The 21,692-nt window shown below is 44.3% G+C and overlaps 1 protein-coding gene and 1 non-coding gene across 8 annotated transcripts in view; both read left to right on the top strand.

Moving 5' to 3' along the window:
* Positions 1-21,692, top strand: part of PARD3 (par-3 family cell polarity regulator) — a 1,362,300-nt gene that overhangs the window by 508,465 nt on the left and 832,143 nt on the right. The window lies entirely within an intron of this gene.
* LOC144786421 (5S ribosomal RNA) lies at positions 6,518-6,636 on the top strand. The gene has a single exon (XR_013602200.1). It is a non-coding gene; the product is annotated as a 5S ribosomal RNA (ribosomal RNA).

Genomic DNA, 21,692 nt, shown 5'->3' on the forward strand with positions numbered 1-21,692 from the left:
GCCTGGAAGGAGTACATTCCGCACAGGTAGCAGAGATTATTGCCCTAACTCGTGCCTGCATAGCAGGAAATGGAAAGAGAGTCACCATCTACACGGACAGCCAATATGGTTTCGGTGTGGTTCATGATTTCGGGCAGTTGTGGTCTCAGAGGGGTTACATGACCTCCTCTGGTTCGCCCATTCGAAATGGAGAATTTGTGAGATTGCTGATAGAAGCATTACAAGGTCCTGTTGATATTGCAGTGGTGAAGTGTGTAGCTCATACTAAGAATACAGATTTTGTGTCACAAGGTAATAGATATGCTGATGAAGTCGCACGCTATTGTGCGGAACAAAGTTATTCTTTCTCAAAGGTGGAAATAGAAGGTGCAGAAGAAAAGACTGAATTAAGTATGATGTTAGAAACTGTAGACACTTGGGAGGATTTAAGAATAATGCAGGAGAACGCACCTGAAAAAGAGAAAAAGGCATGGGAAATAGCAGGCTGTGTGCGAAGTGAAATGGATTTTTGGGTTTCAGCAGATGGGAGAGCTGTGTTACCGGAAGAATTAGCTAATCCCATGGCGAGAGAAATACATGGTCCAGTACATCTAGGAAGGGATGCTATGATGAGAGTTTTTAGGCAGACTTGGTATTGCCCGAAATTCAGAATAGCAGCAGAATCAGTATGTAAGCGATGTGTTACCTGCCAACAACTGAACGTAGGCAAACGAACACCAGTCACACTGAGTCACATTGGGAGGTCAGGGGGGCCTTTCAATAGAATGCAACTAGATTTCATTGAAATGCCAAGAGTCAATCGCCTTCGGTATGTGTTGGTGATTGTATGCGTATTTTCCAGATGGGTTGAGGCATACCCTACACGTAGGTGCGATACACTCACAGTGGCAAAATTGTTGCTCAGGGAGTTGATACCGCGCTTCGGGGTGCCTGCCTCTTTGGAATCGGACAGAGGAAAACATTTTAACAGCGAAATAGTGAAGATGTTGTGCTCCACACTGAATATCGATCAAAAGCTGCATTGTAGTTATCGACCAGAAGCTTCAGGAATTGTGGAACAAGTGAATGGCACTTTGAAGAATAGATTGGCTAAAGTAGTGGCATCCACATCCTTGAGTTGGCCAGATGCTCTTCCATTGGTGCTCATGAGCATGCGCAGCACACCTGATAGGAGGACAGGTCTCTCTCCCCACGAGATCCTGATGGGGAGGGCCATGAGACTTCCTACAGTTCCAACTACTGCTCTATTGAATATTACAGATGATCTGATCTTGGATTATTGTAAAGGACTGTCTGACGCCATCCATTCTGTGTCCCTTCAGGTGCATGCGGCTGAAGTTCCAACAGCGAGGAACCTGTGTCATGACCTGAACCCAGGGGACTGGGTCCTGGTTAAAAAACACGTCCGGAAGAACTGCCTAGATGTTCGCTGGCGTGGGCCCTTTCAGGTAATCCTGATCACGAACACCGCGGTGAAGTGCGGGGGGCTGCCAAATTGGATCCATGCATCCCATACTAGAAGAGTTCCAGCACCTCTAGAAGGAACAGCTCCCATCCCAGACGAAAGCCCGGAAGTGGAAGAAGAGTCGCAAGAAGGGATTGAGGCAGCTGAGGAGGTGTCGGAAGAAGTTGGGAACGCATCGGATTCAGAAGAAGAGCGAAGGCAGGACGGCAGTGAGACAGAAGACGCAACTGAAGGAGAGAGCAGAAGTGAATACGACTCAGACTCAGATCCGTATCGGAGCGATCAAGAACCAAGTGGGAGGACAAGGAATAGGAGAATAAGGCTTGGAGCTGCCACTTGGCCAACAAGAAGAAGAAGGCTAAGTTTGAGGTCGGCCCAAGAAGAAACGCTTACTCCTATATCCGAAGACTCAGATCCAGAAGAAGATATCCAGGATCAAGCCGAGGAGGGTCTTAGAAGATCAAGTAGAGTGCGAGTGCCTAGCAGAAGATACTCTACTCCCGATTGGACCTACCTTGTTGCAGATGTCTGGGAGACACAGAACAGGGAGGATCAGGGAAGTGGAACTGATCAGAACTGACCCGATCATCACAGTGCAAATAAAGTTTCTACTGCCAGGAGCGGAGACCGAAAGGTTGCTGACACTCAACATCGTTCATCCTGCTCTCCTGAGTGGAATAAGAAAATTGCTTTTAGAGACAGTTGAGTTTCCAGTTTGCTGTTCACGATATCCAATATTGGAGGGAACTCTTCTTCGTTTGGAAATGCTGGAACGAGTAGTAGAATTGCTAGGAGTGCTTATTGTTGTGGACTAAGATCATACTACGAATGTCTTCAAAGGGGTGCAGATCTGGAAAAGTGAAGAAAGTGATCTTGATTAGAACGGACCCCTTTGTAATTGTGGATATAGAACTGATAGTACCAGGATTAGAAATTGAAAAAACGCTAACTCTCAATTTCGTCCGTCCACTTGTCTTGAGCGAAATAAGGAGAATAATCCTAGAAAAGGTTGACTTTCCATGGTGTGGTACGAATTGTCCAGAACCTGAGGGAATGATACTTCGAATGGACGTTTATGAAGAAGTAGTGTCACTCCTTGAGTCATACATAACTTCAGACGAAAATAAGACTTTTGAAAAGAAATTGTAAACTTGTTGCAAGATAACCTAGCGCCGAGTGGAAGAAGAAAAGTGATAGGGGTTTCATTTTAGTGGATGGAGAAGGGCTAGGGTTGTCTATTTCTACTGGACTTTGAACTGTTTTGCGGAAACAAATTGTCAAGCTTCCAAGTGTTTCAAGAAAGACATTGCAAGAGAGAAAGACTTTGTTTGAAAAGAAGAGGAAGTGAATGCTGGAAGATAGTCGAAAACTACACTGTTTGAGAACATGGAGGCTGGCAACCCGAACCGCAGGGCAAAATGTATAGCTGTTACATTTTTAGGAGTAGTGGTTTCTCTTATAATTTTAGTGGTAACTGTTTCATTCCTAGAGGGACACGAAGGGGATGGAACCACAGTTAAGGAGGATAGGGGAGTGTCAACACCGAGAACTACCACAGTTAAGGAGAAGGGAAACATCAATGAGAAAGACAAAGCGTTGTTAGATGCAGAAGTAAAAAGGTTACACATGGATGAATCACAGGGGAATTACAAGTCAAATGCTTATGCTAAGTTGCTTTATGAATATGTTGATGCCATGGAGGTAAAGGACTGCTATGTATGTATGCAGTTACCAATTTCGGTGGAGGAGGGTATCAAATACCATCATCTCCCGTTGACATATGGAATAACGTGCAGTTTATTGTTAAGTATGTTTTATGGACGAGACGGATTTGAGTATTACTTCTCGAATTTCGACTCGACATTGCCAGAGGTTCCGAATTTCAAGCATTTGAACAAATGGGACTACTACAAAAGCGAAGACAGGTTACACAAATGGTTTATTCCATGGAGAACGTTAGATACTTCACATGCTCGAAACAACAATCTGACTTGTCAAATTTCAGAAGTTGAGAAAAAGTTTATAGCACAGGTAGATACTAGATACAGAAAGCAGAAGGCATTGAAGGCATCAGGACAAGGGGAAACAGATTGGACCAAGGAGGAAAGGGCACAACAACGAAAAGGAAGTATTGGTCCAATTGCTTTGGATAAGGAGAAACGGGGGAAACTGTGCATTCACAGGAGTTACTCCTACTATGAAAACGTTTATGTAGGACAAGTCAATTGCGAACATGCTTTTCAATTGGAGTACTACTCTAAGAACTTCATGAAAGGGATGCAAGCAATACCAAATGTATATTTTGTATGTGGAAGATATGCCTATGTGAAGTTACCAGATAATTGGTACGGATCATGCTATCTGGCTGTTGTCTTCCCTAAAATATATCATGTTGAGAATTTAGAGACGCCTAAGAAAGAAATATCAACTAGATGGAAGCGAGGACTGGGTGCAGCAGAAGTAGTTGGAGATGTAATAGGTGCTGCATTCCCTTTCTTAGGATTGATAATGAATGACATTAAGATCAGGAGGTTAGCTACAGTCGTAGATAGACTGTCTGCCAGTACTGCAAGGTCCTTGATGCTGATAGAAGGGGAGATGCAATCGATTAGGGCAATGGTTCTTCAGAACCGACTTGCTTTAGATGTTCTGTTAGCAAAAGAGGGAGGAGTCTGTAGGGCCTTGAAGGTCCAGGAATGCTGTACTTACATTCCAGACAATTCAAAGCCTCTAGAGAAGTATATACAAAACATCACTGCCATACACTACGAAATTGAGGACCTGGCAAAGGTAAATGTGTGGGAAAAAGTAGGCCATGGAATCAGTAAAGTTGGAAGTTGGTTTGCCAACTTAGGAAAGGGTATCGTTTGGTACATATTGAAACCCATCATCATAGTAGTGATTTGTGTAATCACTTTGTGGGGATTGGTGCGTTTGTATCAATGGTATAGAGCAAATAGGTTACAGAGAGCTATGAAGAAACAGGAAGAAGAGTTGACGGCGATGCAGGACACCCAATACAAAAGTCTGAAAGCATTAGAGAGTATGAAAAGAAGTGGTACTGTCCTGACTTCACTTTAAAGGTTCTACATTTTTAGAGTCATGGTGATGATGACCCCTGAAGGTCATCAAAGGGGGGACTGAGAGAGCACGAGTTTGGAAAAAAAATGTATAAGTATGCCATACTTACAAGCACGTAGTTAGTTCACATGTACTTTGCACCAGAGTGTTTATATTTAGAAGTGAAATACACAGAGTGTCTTTTATTCAGTGGTGAAATGCATAGAATGTTTAAGTAGAGTAACGATAATCATAACTGTGTGAGACTAATGTAGAAATGTTTGGGATGAATATGAAAACCTCATGTTCTCATGTTACAGGAATAATGTAAGAGTTGAATGTAACTTTAAAACCCAGTATTTTGTGTAGGCCTCATGGCAATTCACAAGCAAATCTAAACGTGCTGCTAAAATAATGTGAGACAAGGTTGACATGGTTCTTTCAAAATGTACTATTGAATTTAGGGTTAAAAGTATATGCTTTATAGATGTGTTATTTTAGAAACGTATGCTAGTTAAGAATGTTTGCTGTTTAAATCAAGTTAACGTTTTAAGAGTGCAGGAACCTGCTGCATGTAAATCAAGTAGGCCAGAGCCGATAATGTCATGAAGTTTAAATCGTCATGTGCTCGTTAGAGGAGAGGTCGTGAGGTGTCCAGTATGAAGCTCTGAGAGTGTTTTATGGCCTAAGATATGGTGAAGTCTGGAATTTGAGGCCCACTGCAGGAAGAGCTGTATGCAGGTGCGAGGGTCCTAATCAGCTCGAATGAAAGGGACTTTGTTCAGTGGCGCCTTGCGCAGGCCTGTAGGAGTTTCCAGGAATTTCAGGGGGTATCAGCGCACGGAAGAAGCTGCCTGGGAACCAAGGTCAACTTTAACGAGGGTCTTCAAGAGTACCATCATGGAGTTTGCCGCGGAAAGATGTACCACGTGAGGGGCGTCCCAAGGGGCGTTTCTATTGGAAATGTGATTTGGTATTAGGGAAAGTGACCCGGGAGGAGAGCAGAGCAGATGATTTTGGGAGCCTAAGGAAGCGGATGGGTAGGCAGATAGGCTGATCAGGAGAGACCCATTATCTGAGAAGAGACAAAGAGAAGTGCGTGATCTTCTTAGGAAGTCACCACGGCTGACACCTAGAGGGTTAAGATCTTGTTAAGTAGGGATGTCATTTAGTATAGTGTAGGGACAGACTAACCTTAATTTTCTTTTCTGTAATGACTTTGAGGTTGCAACTTGTATCCATTTTAGCAACCCTGATGGTATTCGAACTTGTACTTATTATTTTGTTCTTCAGACTCAGACTATTCAAGAAGTTCATGTTCATAGTGATTCCGATATACCTTTTGAATCTCATTTTGAGAAGTTTGTATCTTCAGTTATCTTTGACTTTATATTAAATCTTTAAAACTTAATTTTGGTCAGTGGTCATTTAGAGTGGTGTAAGTTCTTAAATTGATTGTTTACCTCGAGATTACCTTTTACTCAAGACAGGTACCAACGATTCAGTCGACAGGAAGAAGGGATTTGGCAAGATAATTAGTAACCAGTAATCCCGCGTTAGCAGTTTCTTCAGCTTCAGAGACTTGCATCAAATAAATCAACTCGTGAAAGGTTTCCACTAACGAGCAAACTGAATTGCTCATCTGATGCCAGGGCATTTTCCACGTGCCACGTGTTGCCCAAGCTAAAAGGCTTCGATCTTGACACGAATCTCACATTTCATGATTTTCAGCCAGACCCTGGTTTCTGATTGTACATCTGGAGCTGCCAGTTGGTTGAAACTCCGCCAGCTGAGAATTTTAGTTTTATGCGGTTTTTGACTCATTCATTGAGGGATATTTAGCATGATTATATTGATTTGTTGTTACAGCACTCAACAATACACTTCTGCCATTTTCCAAGCACTGTAGATTAGACAGGGGCGGCGCTCTGTTATGATGGAGGAGCGTCGTTCCACTAGTTAAAATGACCCCCAAATAAAAAATTAAATTAAGCCTACGGCTATACCACCTTGAATGCGCCCGATCTTGTCCGATCTCGGAAGCTAAGCAGGGTCGGGCCTGGTTAGTACTTGGATGGGAGACCACCTGGGAATACCAGGTGCTGTAGGCATTTAAAAATAAATAAATAAATAAAATAAAATTAATTAAAAAAAACTGGTATTTGTAAAGCGCGAACTAATCACCCCTAAGAGTCTCAAGGAGCTGGGGGCCATCGGGGAGATTAAGTGAACTATTGCCCAGAGTCACATGATGCTGAGCTGATCTGCCTCCTGCGCTGGAGATCGAATCGCGAGCCCGGCGCTCCAGATTCAGCCATCCTGGCCGCTGTGCCACACCTCTCCAGACATAGACATTGTTACCATTTTATTTTTCATTGACACTGCAGACCCTGTTCTCAGCTGAGTCTCAGGGCTAGGGCCACTGCTGACAGGCAGCAGCAGAGAAGAGTTATGGTCTGGGCACATTAAAGTGCCCATGTGTCTTTGGCCTGTCGTCTTGTGCCAGCCAGGCAGATATGCACACTTTAAACCTCTCAAACCAGCTCTCCAGAACTGCAGGCTAAGACCGAGCAAAGTCCTCCAGTGCTCTTTGGAGCACTGAGAGAGCCTGCTCAATCCAATCCTGGCACTGCTCTCGTGCGGATTGAGAGCAGCACCAGGATTGGTTAGGGGAGATTGCTGGGCCGGAAGAGAGAAGAGCACCGGGATGCAGCGAGGAGTGCTGCAAGGTGAGTGTGTTTCAGTTTCTTTAACACAAATGTATTTTATGTTTATAATTGATATAGGCATATGCTGGAGATCAGGAGGATTATAATTACATTGAATCATGCTACGTTGGAACATCAGCTACTTTTGTACTTAGCGGGCTAATTTTTTTTAAAAAGATGGAGGTAGCCATCGAAAACAGGTTTTGGAATTTAATAAAGGTATTTTATACAACAGACAAACACATTTCTGAAAAATTAACCCGGGCAAGCTTGCCTAGAGGTATGCTTATCTTAATTTCTTGAACAAGGCAATAATGCCTTATGTGCCTTATTTCTGATAAGGTTACTTTAAGGTCCACTCTGCCCTTCGTGCCTTTTGTAACATTTAATTTATTTTATTTTATGTGGTAAGTCTGTTGAGTGCAGTAGTGCTCAAGGGATTATTTCAGACATAATCTCCCTAGAGCCTCCTATCCGGTGAGTTAACTACAACCATTGACACAACCAGTTGTTTTGGCTTCATAGTGAAACACACTTGAAAGCACACAAGATGTCCATTGGCGACAGTAGTAGTACATGCTACACACCCACACACACGCGCCCATACGCTACAGCAAGAGTAGCAGAATGAGTTTCCCTGACATACACTCAACGAGTGGAGCAGAGGCCTTAGTCACGTACACACCAGTTACTGCATGTGCAACAGACCAAGCTTCCCTCACTTAAAACAAACCAGTACAGCATAGTAAGCTGCAGAATAAGCATCACACGTATTCACTGTAAAGCATGTGGAGAAGCAGAACAAGCTTCCCTCACATACAGAGAGTGGATGCAGCACAGAAAGCAGCAGCGTAAGCTTCCTTTGTCCTTGAGGATCTTCAAGAACTGTGGAGACTTTGCAGGACACACAAAAAAATCCAGGGATTACGAACTAGCATAGAGTGTGTAGGCTGACGAATGGTTGAGTAGCTGGCAAGACACTGAGCTGCGGCAATACATTTTTGTGCAGACACAGAGTACACAGGCATCACATGTAACACCTCTCATACCTATGACTTTTTAAAAGTTATCTGATACTTTTTTTGGAAAGACTACCCTTTCTGCTATGGACCTGCACTTGGTTCATTGTTGACTACCACACTCTATGCTCACAGCTGGCACTAGGAGGCATCTCTGGCCCTTTGGCTCTCTGAAAAGCTGTTTGCAGGCAGTGGTACATATGACATCTCTTTTGTTACTTTAAAATCCTAAAATATCATGTAAAGTTGTTACCGGTAACTAAAACAGGAACTTTCACTAAAGCCTTGAACATTATGATAACTTCATCTTTATTTTTTTATAACTGGGTCACTAAATAAGTAAAGCTGAAACCCTTTAAAGCAACACTGTAGTGTTCTTATTCTTTATGGGCTCAACGTAGGTGCAGCTATCATCCTTGTATATTTATTTATTTATTTGAGGGATTTCCAAAGCGCACTATCACCTGACAGGCATCTTGGCGCTAGTAACACAACGACCATAACAACAGGGAGGAGGCAAAGAAAGAAACAAACAGATCTAGTTTTTAGGAAATAACCAGGTTTTTAAATTCTGTCTGAAAGCAAGAAGATCATCATGTTGTCTGAGTGCAATAGGTAGAGTATTCCACAACCTGGCCACAGCTACCCCAAATGATCTATCCCCTGCTCTAGCTTTTTTGAAACGAGGTACTTTTATAAGCTTGCCCCCAGCGGAGCGAAGCATTCTGTTGGGAACGTACATTATGTATAGAATACATAATGAACTTCGTATGTTTGGGGTGTGCATAATTTGCGTAATTTCCTTTTGTGCATGCAATTAAGCAATTTTTTTTTTAAATGACACCAAATCATGCAAAATTACTCAATGCAAATCTGGCATTTAGCACTACATTTTAGACTGAAATCCATTTTCATGTCTGTTTGACCCAGCGGTTTCTGGCTAGCTGGGATGCACCAAAGCCATACAGAATGCACCGTCTATCAGGAATGCAAAGATGTAGCTGTCCCCCCAGCACCCAGATGTGCATTTAAGACAGGTTGACCGGCACATAGAGAGCCACGAGCAGAGAAATGCCCACTTTCCCACAATGGCATTTCCACATTAGTAATATCAAATCAACTCTCACTACCGCAGATATTTTGCCATTACTAATCCATCGATACCAAATAGCATACTGCTACTCTTCTGCACATAGGAAATGCATCACAATAGCCTTTCCATAGAACCCCCGCATTTTATTCAATGTGATAAGCAGGCCTCACAGTACTGAGAATACCATCTGGTGGTATTCACTACAAGGGCATGTAGCACACATGTGCACATGCCCTAGCTCTTCCCTACACTTCGCCCTGCTCCCAGGGAGTACTCGGATGTAGCGAGAGACACTCCGAACATTGGCAAGTAGCTTTTAAATGCCAAGCTGAGTAACACTAACCTGCACACACTGGCCCCACCATGGCAAACCTTTGGTACATTTGAAGAGCTGCCTCCGTAGGTGGCACAACCAGTGCTGCAGGCCCACAGAGTACCATTGGAGTTAAATGCCCAAGGTATATGTTTTAACACTGGACAAGGGACTAACGGATAACTCAAATCGGACAATCGTGCTTAAACCAATCACCAGTATGAATATGACAAGCACAGTGCTGTTGCACTGAATGGCAGTGTCAAACCACTCAAAGTCCTAAGGCTAGCACGTAGATCAGCAGAAAACCCAGAGAGACAAAGGCAACAAGTTGAGAGAAAGAGCCCATAGAAGAACCATTTCCAACCATGTCAATTTGGCAAAAGTTCTACCAAAAGCAACTGCTCACATTCTGTTAATTTGCATTGTTCCTCTGCTCCCTTGATTGGATTATTTTCCTGAACCGGCTTGAAATTTTGCAATGAGGCATAATAGCATAATTTATGGCATTATATTTAGCAAGCGTGGGCGAAATTTCTCAAATTTACGGTGACTTAAAGATAATGTGAGCTGGACCTACTCATAAGATAGCTGTGTACGTAGAACTACTAGTCTACATCTACAGTGCAGAATTGGGACGCATAGAAGTGCATTGTTAACTGAAGTAACTGTTTAGGATGTGGATGATTGTTGAATAAAACGTTTACCAAATACTGGGTATTTTTGTAGCAGGAAAGAGTTTGCTGGTCCAAAAAAGATGGTTTTAATTTATTTTTCTTTAAATACCATCCCTGTACCCCTGATTTTGTTTTTCTGTACACTTCTGAAGCACATAGATGGGAGGGCACATTCCTCACAATGTACTACTTGCATGAAGTCTTTATTTGCCAGCAAAGGCAAATTTGCCCCGTGTATTATCCCAATAATCCCCCTTTTCGTAGGCTTCAACTATCCTCCACCTTTACTCCAACTATTCTAATTGTAATTGCATTTATATAGCGCTTACTACCCCTGACGAGGCGTCGAAGCGCTTTTTCGGCGAGTAGCACGCTACTCCGGGACCCATAGAGGATTAGTGTTGAATTAGTATAGTGAAACATGCAAGTACATTTTAAGTGGTGGATAGGTTAGTCAGTTATTTGGATTTGGAATGATAGCAGAAGGATAGAGGAGGACAGAGGTTTGTATTTATATAGCGCTTGTTGACGCACACTATTCAGGAAGCCTACAAAGGATTAGTGGTGAATTAATATGGTGAAATATGAAGTAATTTCAGTGGTGGATATTAGTCAGTTACTTGGAGTGAGAAGGATAGCGGAGGGATAAAAGGGGAAGAAAGATTTGCATTCATATAGCACTTGTTCCCCTGATGGGTGTTGAAGCGCTTTTCTGGCGAGTAGCACGCCACTCCAGAACCCATACAGGATTACTGTTGAAAATTAGTATAGTAAAAAAAAAAAAAATGAAGTAATTTGAGAAGTGGATAGGTTATTCAATTATCTGGGTAGTATATTAGTATAGTTTAATATGGAATTTGAGAAGTGAACATGGTAGTCTGTTAATTTCGATTGAAAAGGATAGTGGAGGGATAAAAGACCGACATTTTTTCTTTATGTCTTAGCAATAGGAGGAGGCTTTTGGATGAGTAAAAAGGAGTTTTGGAGAGGAGGACTCAGAGGAAATAGTTTAGAAAGGTTTGTTTTAGGGGATCGGTATAGTAAAAGAGGTGTCAGATGATGCAAGGAGGAGTAGAGTAGGAGAGAGTCTAGAAAGTGTTATTTTGGTAATCATAGTGTGGTATGGGGTTTGGGATAAAAGAGAGTGGATGTAGAGGATCTATTGATAGATGTATAGATGTATAGGATGAGAGATAGGGTAGTGCATTGGAAGGAGTAGTAGAAGTAGTTTGAGATGAGTCACAAGGTTGGGCTAGAAGATATATTGAGCGAAGTATAGGCTGAGAAATAGGGTAGTGCATTGAAAATGCTAAATTAGAAGAAAGTGATAAATGTATAGATCCACAATTACATTGAAAGTATATAGATACATAAAGTAGGTAAGTATATGTAGATTAAAAATATTGATAGAGGCACAGGATGAGAAATAGGGTGGTGCATTGGATATGCTTTTTTCAGGAGAAAAGTAACAGACACACAGATCCAAGTACATGGAAGGTACATAGATGCACAATGGAAGTATGTACATGTAGAGCAAAGATGATGATTTTTATTTATTTAATATTATTTTTCTCTCAACAACATAATTATTTTACATGTTTATACAAAGTAATACACAAAATTAGGTACATATCTATAGTGAAAAAAAATGCTTGTATACAGAGGGATATGCAGTAAACTCCTGTTTGCGTATGGTGCTTATGTGGGGAAGAACCAAATCTTAGTTTTCTGAAGATAAGGTGGTTGTCGGTGGACCTTATGTTGGGGGGGAAAGAGTTCCATAGTTTGGCTGCTTGAACAGAGAAGGATGTGCCACCCATGGTTTTTTTCTTGTATGGTGGGATTTTGAGGCGAGATGCTCCTTTAGAGCGGAGGTTCCTTTGTTGAATGTGTTTGGTGATTTTATTCCTGATGAAGAGCAGTCCCATTCCATGTATTGCTTTGTGGGTGATACAAAGTAGCTTGAACGTGGATCTTCTGGCAACCGGTAACCGATGCAGGGCTTTCAAAGCAGGGGAGATGTGGTCTCGCGGTTTGATATGCAAGAGTAGTCTGGCAGCCGAGTTCTGAATCCGGTGTAGTCTTTTCATGGTCGTTAAAGGTGATCCGTGGTAGAGGCTATTGGCGTAATCGAGGGAGATGGTAGCTTGGACCTTGTGTGGAAATCCCAAATGAGGGAAAATTCGTTGCAGCGTTTTTATAGTAGCAAAGCTTGATCTTGCTAGTTTATCCATTTGGGTATTCATTGACAGCTTGGAGTTCATGGTCATTCCGAGGTTTCTTACTTCCTTTGATACTTTAGGCAGTGATCCCAAACGATCTGGGCGCCTCCTTTTTCCGCTGATATGGCTCCGCTAGAGGTGGGAGTCCCTCAGGGCTCCATCCTCAGCCCTATGCTTTTTAACATCTTTATGGCCCCTCTGGCGGTAGTCGCGGAATCATTCGGCGCCCAGATCGTGTCATACGCTGATGACACCCAGCTCCTGTTTACATTCGACAGGGGCGGGTCATTCAATGGCATACAGATCAGGGAATGCCTTGGGGCGGTATTTGAGTGGTTTAGATGTCATGGCTTAAAATGCAACCCAGACAAGTCGGAGCTCCTCTTTTTTGGCTGCGCCCCTGAACCCAACTGGAAATCTTGGTGGCCACAAGATATGTTCCCCCCTGATAATGTGTCTTCTAAGGCCAAGAATTTGGGAGTGATAGTGGATTGTGAACTATCCTTTGGGCCTCACATCTCGTGTCTCTCAGGGAAATGCTTTGGCATTTTGCGGATGTTGAGGAAATTTCTTCCTTTACTATCACTCAACCATAGGAAAACAGTTGTCCAGGCTTTGATCGGGTCTCGACTGGACTACGCAAACGTTCTTTTTTTGGGTTTACCGAAATATCTTTTGACCCGTTTGCAAGTAGTCCAGAACTCGGCAGCCCGAGCCATTTTTGGACTCCCGAGGAGAGCTGGTGCCACTGTTCTACTGAACACCTTACACTGGCTACCTATCTCCAAGAGAATTCTTTTCAAAAGCCTGACCGTGGCCTTTAAAGCCTTACACGGCACCGGCCCCAAGTATATTGGGAAACGTCTTTCCCGGTATTTACCGAGCAGGACCCTGAGGTCATCTGGTCTGTCCTTGATGACAGTCCCTGCAATTCGACGTGCAAGAATGGGAGGTCGGTCTTTTCGCCATTTAGCACCAAAGGCCTGGAACGATTTGCCATTGTCCCTGAGAGAGGCTCCTTGTCTTCTTGTTTTCAGGAAGAACCTGAAAACATGGCTCCTTACGAAATAGATTTCTTTTTCTTTTGCCTCTGCTTCTGCTGTTGTGTGGTTGTTTTTATCTGCTGATATTCTTCGCCAAAGCGCCGGGATGCTCCTTGGAGTAGCCGTGCGCTATAGAAGAAATAAATTAACATAACATAACATCCCAGTTAATCAAGCCATGCGGCAAGCAGGTTGCAATGTTTCCAATCGCCACACGTGAGTATTTCAGTTTTTGAAGCATTCAATTTGAGATGGCTCCAGGTCATCTACTGATCCATGGCTCTGAGACCGCTAAAAATCGGTGATTTTCCAATGTCTTTGGGGCATTCCAGTTGAAGGAGTATTTGCGTGTTATTCTGCATAGTTATAGCACGTGAGGTGAAATTTATTGATCAGTACTGGTAATGACTTCATGCAGATGTTGAAAAGCATGGGCGTGATGATAGAACCTTGAGGGACCCCTGCTTTTGTGGAGGATGGTTTTGTCTTGGGAAAAGACAGCACTAGTCTGTCTCCTTACCACTTCCTGGACTCTGCTCACTGCAATCTGGGGCACAAGTAGGCTGCAACTCACAAGATGGAGGAGAATGATTTGGGGTGCACCCAGCAAGGCCTTAAGGGTAGCTGTTTGATAAAAAAAAAATCTACCCAAAATATTTGATAAAAGTGTAACTCGCTTGTTTTTTTCACAAAAAGTGTTTTTTTTTCTTAAAATAGCTTCTACGTAAAAGCCGCTCAACTTTGCGTGTCGTGCCTGACTATTTAGACCACTGATGTGCAACCAAAGTGAATGCAGTGCAAGGTCCCAGGGTAGGGGCACAGATGCTGCAAAAAAAGCTGAACCTAGGGGAAATGGCAAAAGCAAATGTGTTGCTTTGAACATTACTGGCATAGCCAGGCTTTGATGGAGAACTGTGCGCCTGCACACCTAGGCATCTCTGCCTCTCTGGACGAGCAGCTTCCACCACTGCGCAATGTCCATGGTATCGAGTGGCACTGTAATGGCCCCTGCATATGAGAATTTCTAATCAACTGCCACAGAGATCTCTGATTGACCAATGTCCGGTGTCAGAAGCTCATCCAGTCCTTTTGTTTTTTTATTACTTGCATTCAGCAACAGAAAGCAAATAATAGCACCCTGACGGGGCAGTCTAATCGAGTCTGGCATGCAGCTTTGCCGATTGTGGCTGAAGGCGGTTAATGCAGTTGATATAAATTGTTCAATTACATTCCAAGAAGCTTTTCTTGGAAATGTATGTTCTGTGCCATCCTTTACCGTACAGTGCTTAGTTCTCCAAGAAGGACCTGCTGTGAGTGTCTTCGTTTTTAAGTTGGTGATTGTCCTGCTAACCAATTCCGTGCAGAAGTATAAGAAACCAGGGCCGGACTGGGAACCCATTGCAGCTCTGGCAATTCTGTCAGACTGGCTCTCATCTTGGTGTGGGGGACCCCAAGAGTGGAGTACTGCTGAGTAACAAAACCGCCCCCCAGCACTGCTGCTTTTGTTATGGTGGCCAATATTGCAGCATCACTGCAAAACTGGCGCTCAGTAACAAAATCGGCCCCCACTGCTCGAAAACCAGCCCCCACTGCTCGAAAACCGCACCCACCCTTCCAAAAGAGGCCCTCACCCTTCCAGCCTCCCAGGCAAACGCCCGATGCCTGCTACTGCCAGTCCGGCCCTGTTAAGAAACCCTTTACTTGGTACATGCAAGACTTTGCCTCGTTCTTCCCGATATTTACATGGGGTCCATCTTGTTTCAGACCAAGTGGAATGGTCCTCATTCTTCTTCCCACTCCTTGACTCTTGGTGCCGTCTCCTCACATGCTCCTTTGGTTGGGGGTTGGAGTGTACCCATTTCGTATTGGCTAAAAATCTTATGTTTAGTTTAGATGTACCATTATAAGCAATGGGGTGACCCAGTATGTGTCAGAGGACCTGGGTATTGATCGGTAAAGAAAACAGTGGTCCTAGACAGTGCCTATTTCAAAATATCACTTAGTATGGATGCGTATAAACGTCATTCAGAAGAGGCACACATGGAAAAAAACGGCAATAGGCTACTTCAAGATGACAGAATTATATTCCATTTATTTTAGTCATAAATAGAAAAATCTTATTTAAATCAGAAGTCTCAAATGTATGCTATACAGTTATTCATGTATTCGGCGGTTATCAGGAAAAGAAGTGTGAAAAATTGTGCTCAAGTGAATAGAAATGGAAGGAAGTGAAAGGAGTTTTGTGATATTTGTGAGGTTATTTCTAGAGCGCGACGTTCGCTCCGGAGGGAGCATCTTGGCGCTGAAGATCCTGGGTGACCAGTCCTAAAGTAGAAGTCCTAGAGTAGATGCGGGGTTAGATGGCTGCTTTGGAATAGTCGTCAGAGAGGTTCACAGGGAGACAATTCAAATAAATTAGAGTTGAAGAGACCCTGTAAAATGTTTATCACAAAAATGGTCTCGCTTTCAAAAGATCACGCCTCCCTATATGGATTAGGTACAATATATTTTACACAGTAGTAATATTCATTTGTTGTCACAGTGTAGTCACATCTGTGATTTCTGTATTGGGGATCGCGGTTGGGTGTAGGCCTATTGTGGCGGGTTCGTCGACGTTTCAACCCTGGCGCAATTTGGGGGGTTAGTAAGATCCTCTGCTATGGGTCTTCATCAGGACGGAGGGAACGGGGGTATCAAAACGCGCTAAGTGCGCTGGGAAACCAGGAGGAAACTTCATGGTTCATAAGGGTTAATAATCGCCTCAATCCGTTGTGTGATTAACACCGCCTCCTTAGAGGGCTGCGCGTAGGCGCCTGGGCAATTGATACAGTGAAAATCATTTTTAAATGCGTCAGTCTATTTAGTACTCCCAGCCCGTCGCGTTCAACGGCTTTCTACGTTGCTTTCTACGGCCTCTGTCAGCTTGCTGAAAGAGAGGCCATAGAACGCGAGACGCTGGGAACACTAATTAGACAAACGCATTTAAAAATTATTTTCACTGTATCAACTGCCCAAAGGCCTACGCGCAGCCCTCTAAGGAGGCGGTGTTAATCACACAAAGGATTGAGGCGATTATTAACCCTTATGGAACCATGAAATTTCCTCCTGGTTTCCCAGCAATCTAAGCGCCTTTTGATACCCCTGTTCCCCCTCGTCCTGATGAAGACCCGTAGCAGAGGATCTTACTAACCCCCTAATTGCGCCAGGGTTGAAACATCGACGAACCCCCCACAATAGTCCTACACCCAACCGCGATCCCCCAATACAGAAATCACAGATGTGGCTACACTGTGACAACAAATGACTATTACTGCTGTGTAAAATGTATTGTACCTAATGCATATGGGTAGGTCTGATCTTTTGAAAGGGAGACCATTTTTGTGTTAAACATTTTACAGGGTCCCTTCAACTCGAATTTATTTGAATTTTCTCCCTGTGAACACCTTTCACTTCCTTCCATTTCTATTCACTTGAGCACAATTTTTCACACTCCTTCTTTTCCTGATAACCGCTGAATACATGTATAACTGTATAGCATATGTTTGAGACTTTTGATTTAAATACGATTTTTCTATTTATGACTCAAATAAATGGAATATAATGGTCATCTTGAAGTAGCCTATTGCCGTTTTTCCCCATGTGTGCCTCTTCTGAATGACGTTTATACGCATCCATACTAAGTGATATTTTGAAATAGGAACTGTCTAGGACCACTGTTTAGTTTAGATGTACAGCTCAGTTTTCTCAAGACGCGAGCCAGCTAAAACCTCACCTTGCTGGCTGGTGCAGGGATTCCTAGCCAGTGGTTTTGTTTGTGTGAGTTCTTGTTCTCTTCTGCCGGTAGCTTCACAGACACTTGCATCTCAGTCAGGGGAGCACATCAGTGGCGAGGGCAAGAGGCTCCTGGCCACATTTCAGTCCTAGGCTTTCAAAGCTGGTCTGGCATGACTGCAGAGTTCACAAATATGCCCTATTCCTGGGCTAGATGCTCAGGGGCGTAGCTTGGTCAGTAACAATGGGGCGGGGGTGCTTCAGATTTAATGTGGATTGGTAGTAGTATTCAGTTTGAGAAAACACAATATTTTGTAAAATAACCAACATGTTTGAGGTCTTTCACAGCAGGGTGAGTGTGTATTGTGCGTTTGTCTGTGTAAACGAAACCTTCCTGGTGAAAACAGAGACACATCTCCGTACCCTACCGAATGCACATATACCCAACTGTTTCTCAGAGCAGACATTTATTGGGGTGGTGTAACACCCCAAACACACCCCCCGCCCCCTTGAAGCTACACCTCCGTAGCGGCTGGGTGGGGGAAGCCAAGCTAGGACTTTACCACATCCCGCAGAGGGGCTGAATAGCGCACAAACAATGCAGACTTATATGGAACAGTTGGCCACAGGGTGGCGTGTTTGAGTCCGAGGGAGGGATGAACGTGGGACGAAAGTGGGGAGTAAAGTGGGGATGTGATCATGGGGGGTGTTGCCCCAGAGATGGTGTCCCACTGGGAGTGGATTGCCAAAGCGCTGCTGTCTAGTCACAATGCGATGAATCAATTTGTGTAAAGAGGATTACTCCGCCATACATTGGAGAGTAGCCAAATATCTTTTGCAGGATCGCTTCGAGAGGTAAGGGTTGCCATGGTGATGTGACCTGTCACTTCCATCCTTTTCTGCTGTCTTCCACGGCATCTCTACCATCGTACCCTCTAGTGGGTACGAATTAGTCTCCAGATATAAAATTTTAAAAAAGGCAGTAGTTTACAAATGGGGAAAAAACATCAAAGAATCTGTTTCGAGTCAGTTTTAAAACCCAGACAGCCATCTGTAGTCTGGTGTTTGAAGACAAACAGAAGTAAAATGCGTATCATGGCAGAGGCACATGTAAGAATTTTCCAGATGCCATTTTCCCAGAGGAACCAGTGGTAGAAAAAAGACACATGGCAGACTGTTTTTAGGCAGTTGTCTGAAGTAAAGCACTTTTGTTTGTAACACTTCTCTGTTCACGTCAGCTAAAATTTTTTTTTAAACTGCAGCTGATTAATGGCGCGGACACAGTAATGTTGACAGTAACGACCTCCTGTGCTGTGTTGTCTGTTGGCAAATGATTTTCATACATGAAAATAAAGCTTTTAAATAGCTGCCTTTTGTGACCTCTTAAGCATTTTCAAACGTTAAGACATAAATATGATTCTGGCATCGGCAACTCGTGTTCTCCTTTCAAATTTCTCGATTATGTACATATTCGGTCCACAACTCAACACCCTGACTTTATGGTGCAATTTTGAGGCCGTATTATTGGCCTGCGCCTGTGCACCATACATGTATATAGCGCCTAGAAATGATGAGCCATGTTAAATGTGGCAGATAAATGCATGTACTCATTTGCAGTAGAAGAGCCGATGGAACTTACCCATCTTTGGCTATTAAGTGGAAAGTCAGATACGCCCACCGGTGTGATGTATGTCATAATTTGTATATTTACATTTACTCTCCCAATCATGTGTCATCATCCATCTGTAAAATACAGCTCTGCTGTGAGATTCCATTCTATAAATGAGTAAAAAGTCTAGATATAACACCAGTAAAACTACTGTCCTAGTATTTAAAATTAATATTTAGTTTTCAGTTCGAAAAGCAAAAGTGACAGTCGTTTCCATAAGCATAGCAATCTTGTCCATCAAACTGTTTTCCACGACACCAGTTTTTTAGGTTTCGCTGGAGGGCGGAGCTCTTAGCTCCGCCTCCAGAGAAATCTCTTGATTTCCAGTAAGGACTCTGGAATACGCCCCCCTGTCCCATTGGCTAGCTCCATAAATGGAGGCTAGCCATTGGAACAGAGATCTGTCCGTCAAGGCCGGACCAGATTCGGGGGCGTTCCCGAGATTTTTTCCCAGGGCGGAGTTACGTTTTTTCCCGTTCCCTCCCCTTTCCATTCCCGCCACCTCCGTGTGCCTTTCCGCCCCCCCCCTCGCTGTCCTGTGCACGTTTCCCGCCGTCCGTGTCCTCTCCCGCCCCCTCCCGCCGTCCGTGTCCTCTCCCGCCCCCTCCCGCCGTCCGTGTCCTCTCCCGCCCCCTCCCGCCCCCTCCCGCGTCCTCTCCCGCCCCCTCCCGCCCGCCGTCCGTGTCCTCTCAGATGGCGCTGGCCAGAAGACTAACTTCAGTAAATGAGGGCTGCAGTCAATGTCACACCCTCTTCAATACAATCACAGTAAATTGTTGCTGTTTCCCGCCATCCGTGTCCACTCCCGCCCCCTCCCGCCGTCCGTGTCCACTCCCGCCCCCTCCCGCCGTCCGTGTCCACTCCCGCCCCCTCCCGCCCCCGTGTCCACTCCCGCCCCCTGTGTCCTCGTAGGTGCTTGTTAAAATATTGCATTTTGCTGTTCTCCCAACAAATGAATATTAGGACCTACAACAAGCAGTGTATTATATAAATTAACTTAGCCTTCAAGTATAATGGTGTCACGTAACACTGGAATGGTGCAGAAGCCCACGTGGAGAGGCTGCACGGGTATGGGTTATGCTTTGGAGTGAAAAGCGTGCGTAGGGAGACTACTATGGTGTGCCAACAGGAATCTTAACTGGCATTGACAAAGCCTTATACTTTTTTCACTTGTACATCATTCATAATGCAGCAGCCATTAAGCTTTTTTCCAAGATGACAGACGCCAACCTTTCAGCAGTAGATTAAAAAAGGTGCGCAAGTGTACAAACGTTCACATAAGGAAAGGAATAGTCCCGCAGCACATTGCAGCCGCAACCTCCCCCCCCCCCAAAAAACAAAGAACGGTACGCAAGGGACAGGAGAACATTGGAGGAGTGGGGTGGGGATTGAGGTGCAGTTAAGCAAGCCAAACCCGACAACAAATGGTAGGGAGGGGCTGGGGTGCAATGGATTAATCTGGGAGGGGAGATTACAGAGGAAAGGTGATTAATATCACAGTAAATTGTTGCTGTTTCCCGGCGTCCGTGTCCACTCCCGCCCCCTCCCGCCGTCCGTGTCCACTCCCGCCCCCTCCCGCCGTCCGTGTCCACTCCCGCCCCCTCCCGCCGTCCGTGTCCACTCCCGCCCCCTCCCGCCGTCCGTGTCCACTCCCGCCCCCTCCCGCCGTCCGTGTCCTCTCCCGCCCCCTCCCGCCGTCCGTGTCCTCTCCCGCCCCCTGTGTCCTCGTAGGTGCTTGTTAAAATATTGCATTTTGCTGTTCTCCCAACAAATGAATATTAGGACCTACAACAAGCAGTGTATTATATAAATTAACTTAGCCTTCAAGTATAATGGTGTCACGTAACACTGGAATGGTGCAGAAGCCCACGTGGAGAGGCTGCACGGGTATGGGTTATGCTTTGGAGGAATAGTCCCACAGCACATTGCAGCCGCAACCTCCCCCCCCCAAAAAAAACAAAGAACGGTACGCAAGGGACAGGAGAACATTGGAGGAGTGGGGTGGGGATTGAGGTGCAGTTAAGCAAGCCAAACCCGACAACAAATGGTAGGGAGGGGCTGGGGTGCAATGGATTAATCTGGGAGGGGAGATTACAGAGGAAAGGTGATTAATGAAAAAAAGACAAGTAGGATGGGGATGGGTGGGGTAAGCAATGGGCGAGAGCAACATTGTATGGGGGAATGAAAATGTAAGGTTCGGGGTACCATTGTGACTGAGAGCAAATAAACGCATGTACTCTTCCTGGGGTGCTGAATGCAAAAGAACACAAGGTCAGTGAATGTAGGTAGTAAAATGACACAGGTCAACCAATCGGCACATTGTAATAAGAAAAGCTCTAAAGGTGTGACAAACCGAATAGGGAGGTTAAGCATTACAATAAAGGATGAAAACTACATAGACAAAGTAATTTAATCAAAAGCAAGAAGCCAAGTTAAACCTCACTTTAAGTATACATTTTAATGGGTTGGAAAGAACAGGTCTTCAACAGCAAACAGCTAAGGCTGTCTGTGGGCAAACCCTAACTATCTCCCTCCCACTCTAATTAGATGACTGACCAATAAACGTTCTATTTGTTAAGAGGTTTGTAAACCTCTCCGGCAGAGACCTGTGGGATGGCATCACACAGCTATAGCATCCGGAAAGCAAATAAC

Source organism: Lissotriton helveticus, chromosome 10 (genome assembly GCF_964261635.1).
Source record: "Lissotriton helveticus chromosome 10, aLisHel1.1, whole genome shotgun sequence".
Classification (NCBI taxonomy): Eukaryota; Metazoa; Chordata; class Amphibia; order Caudata; family Salamandridae; genus Lissotriton; species Lissotriton helveticus.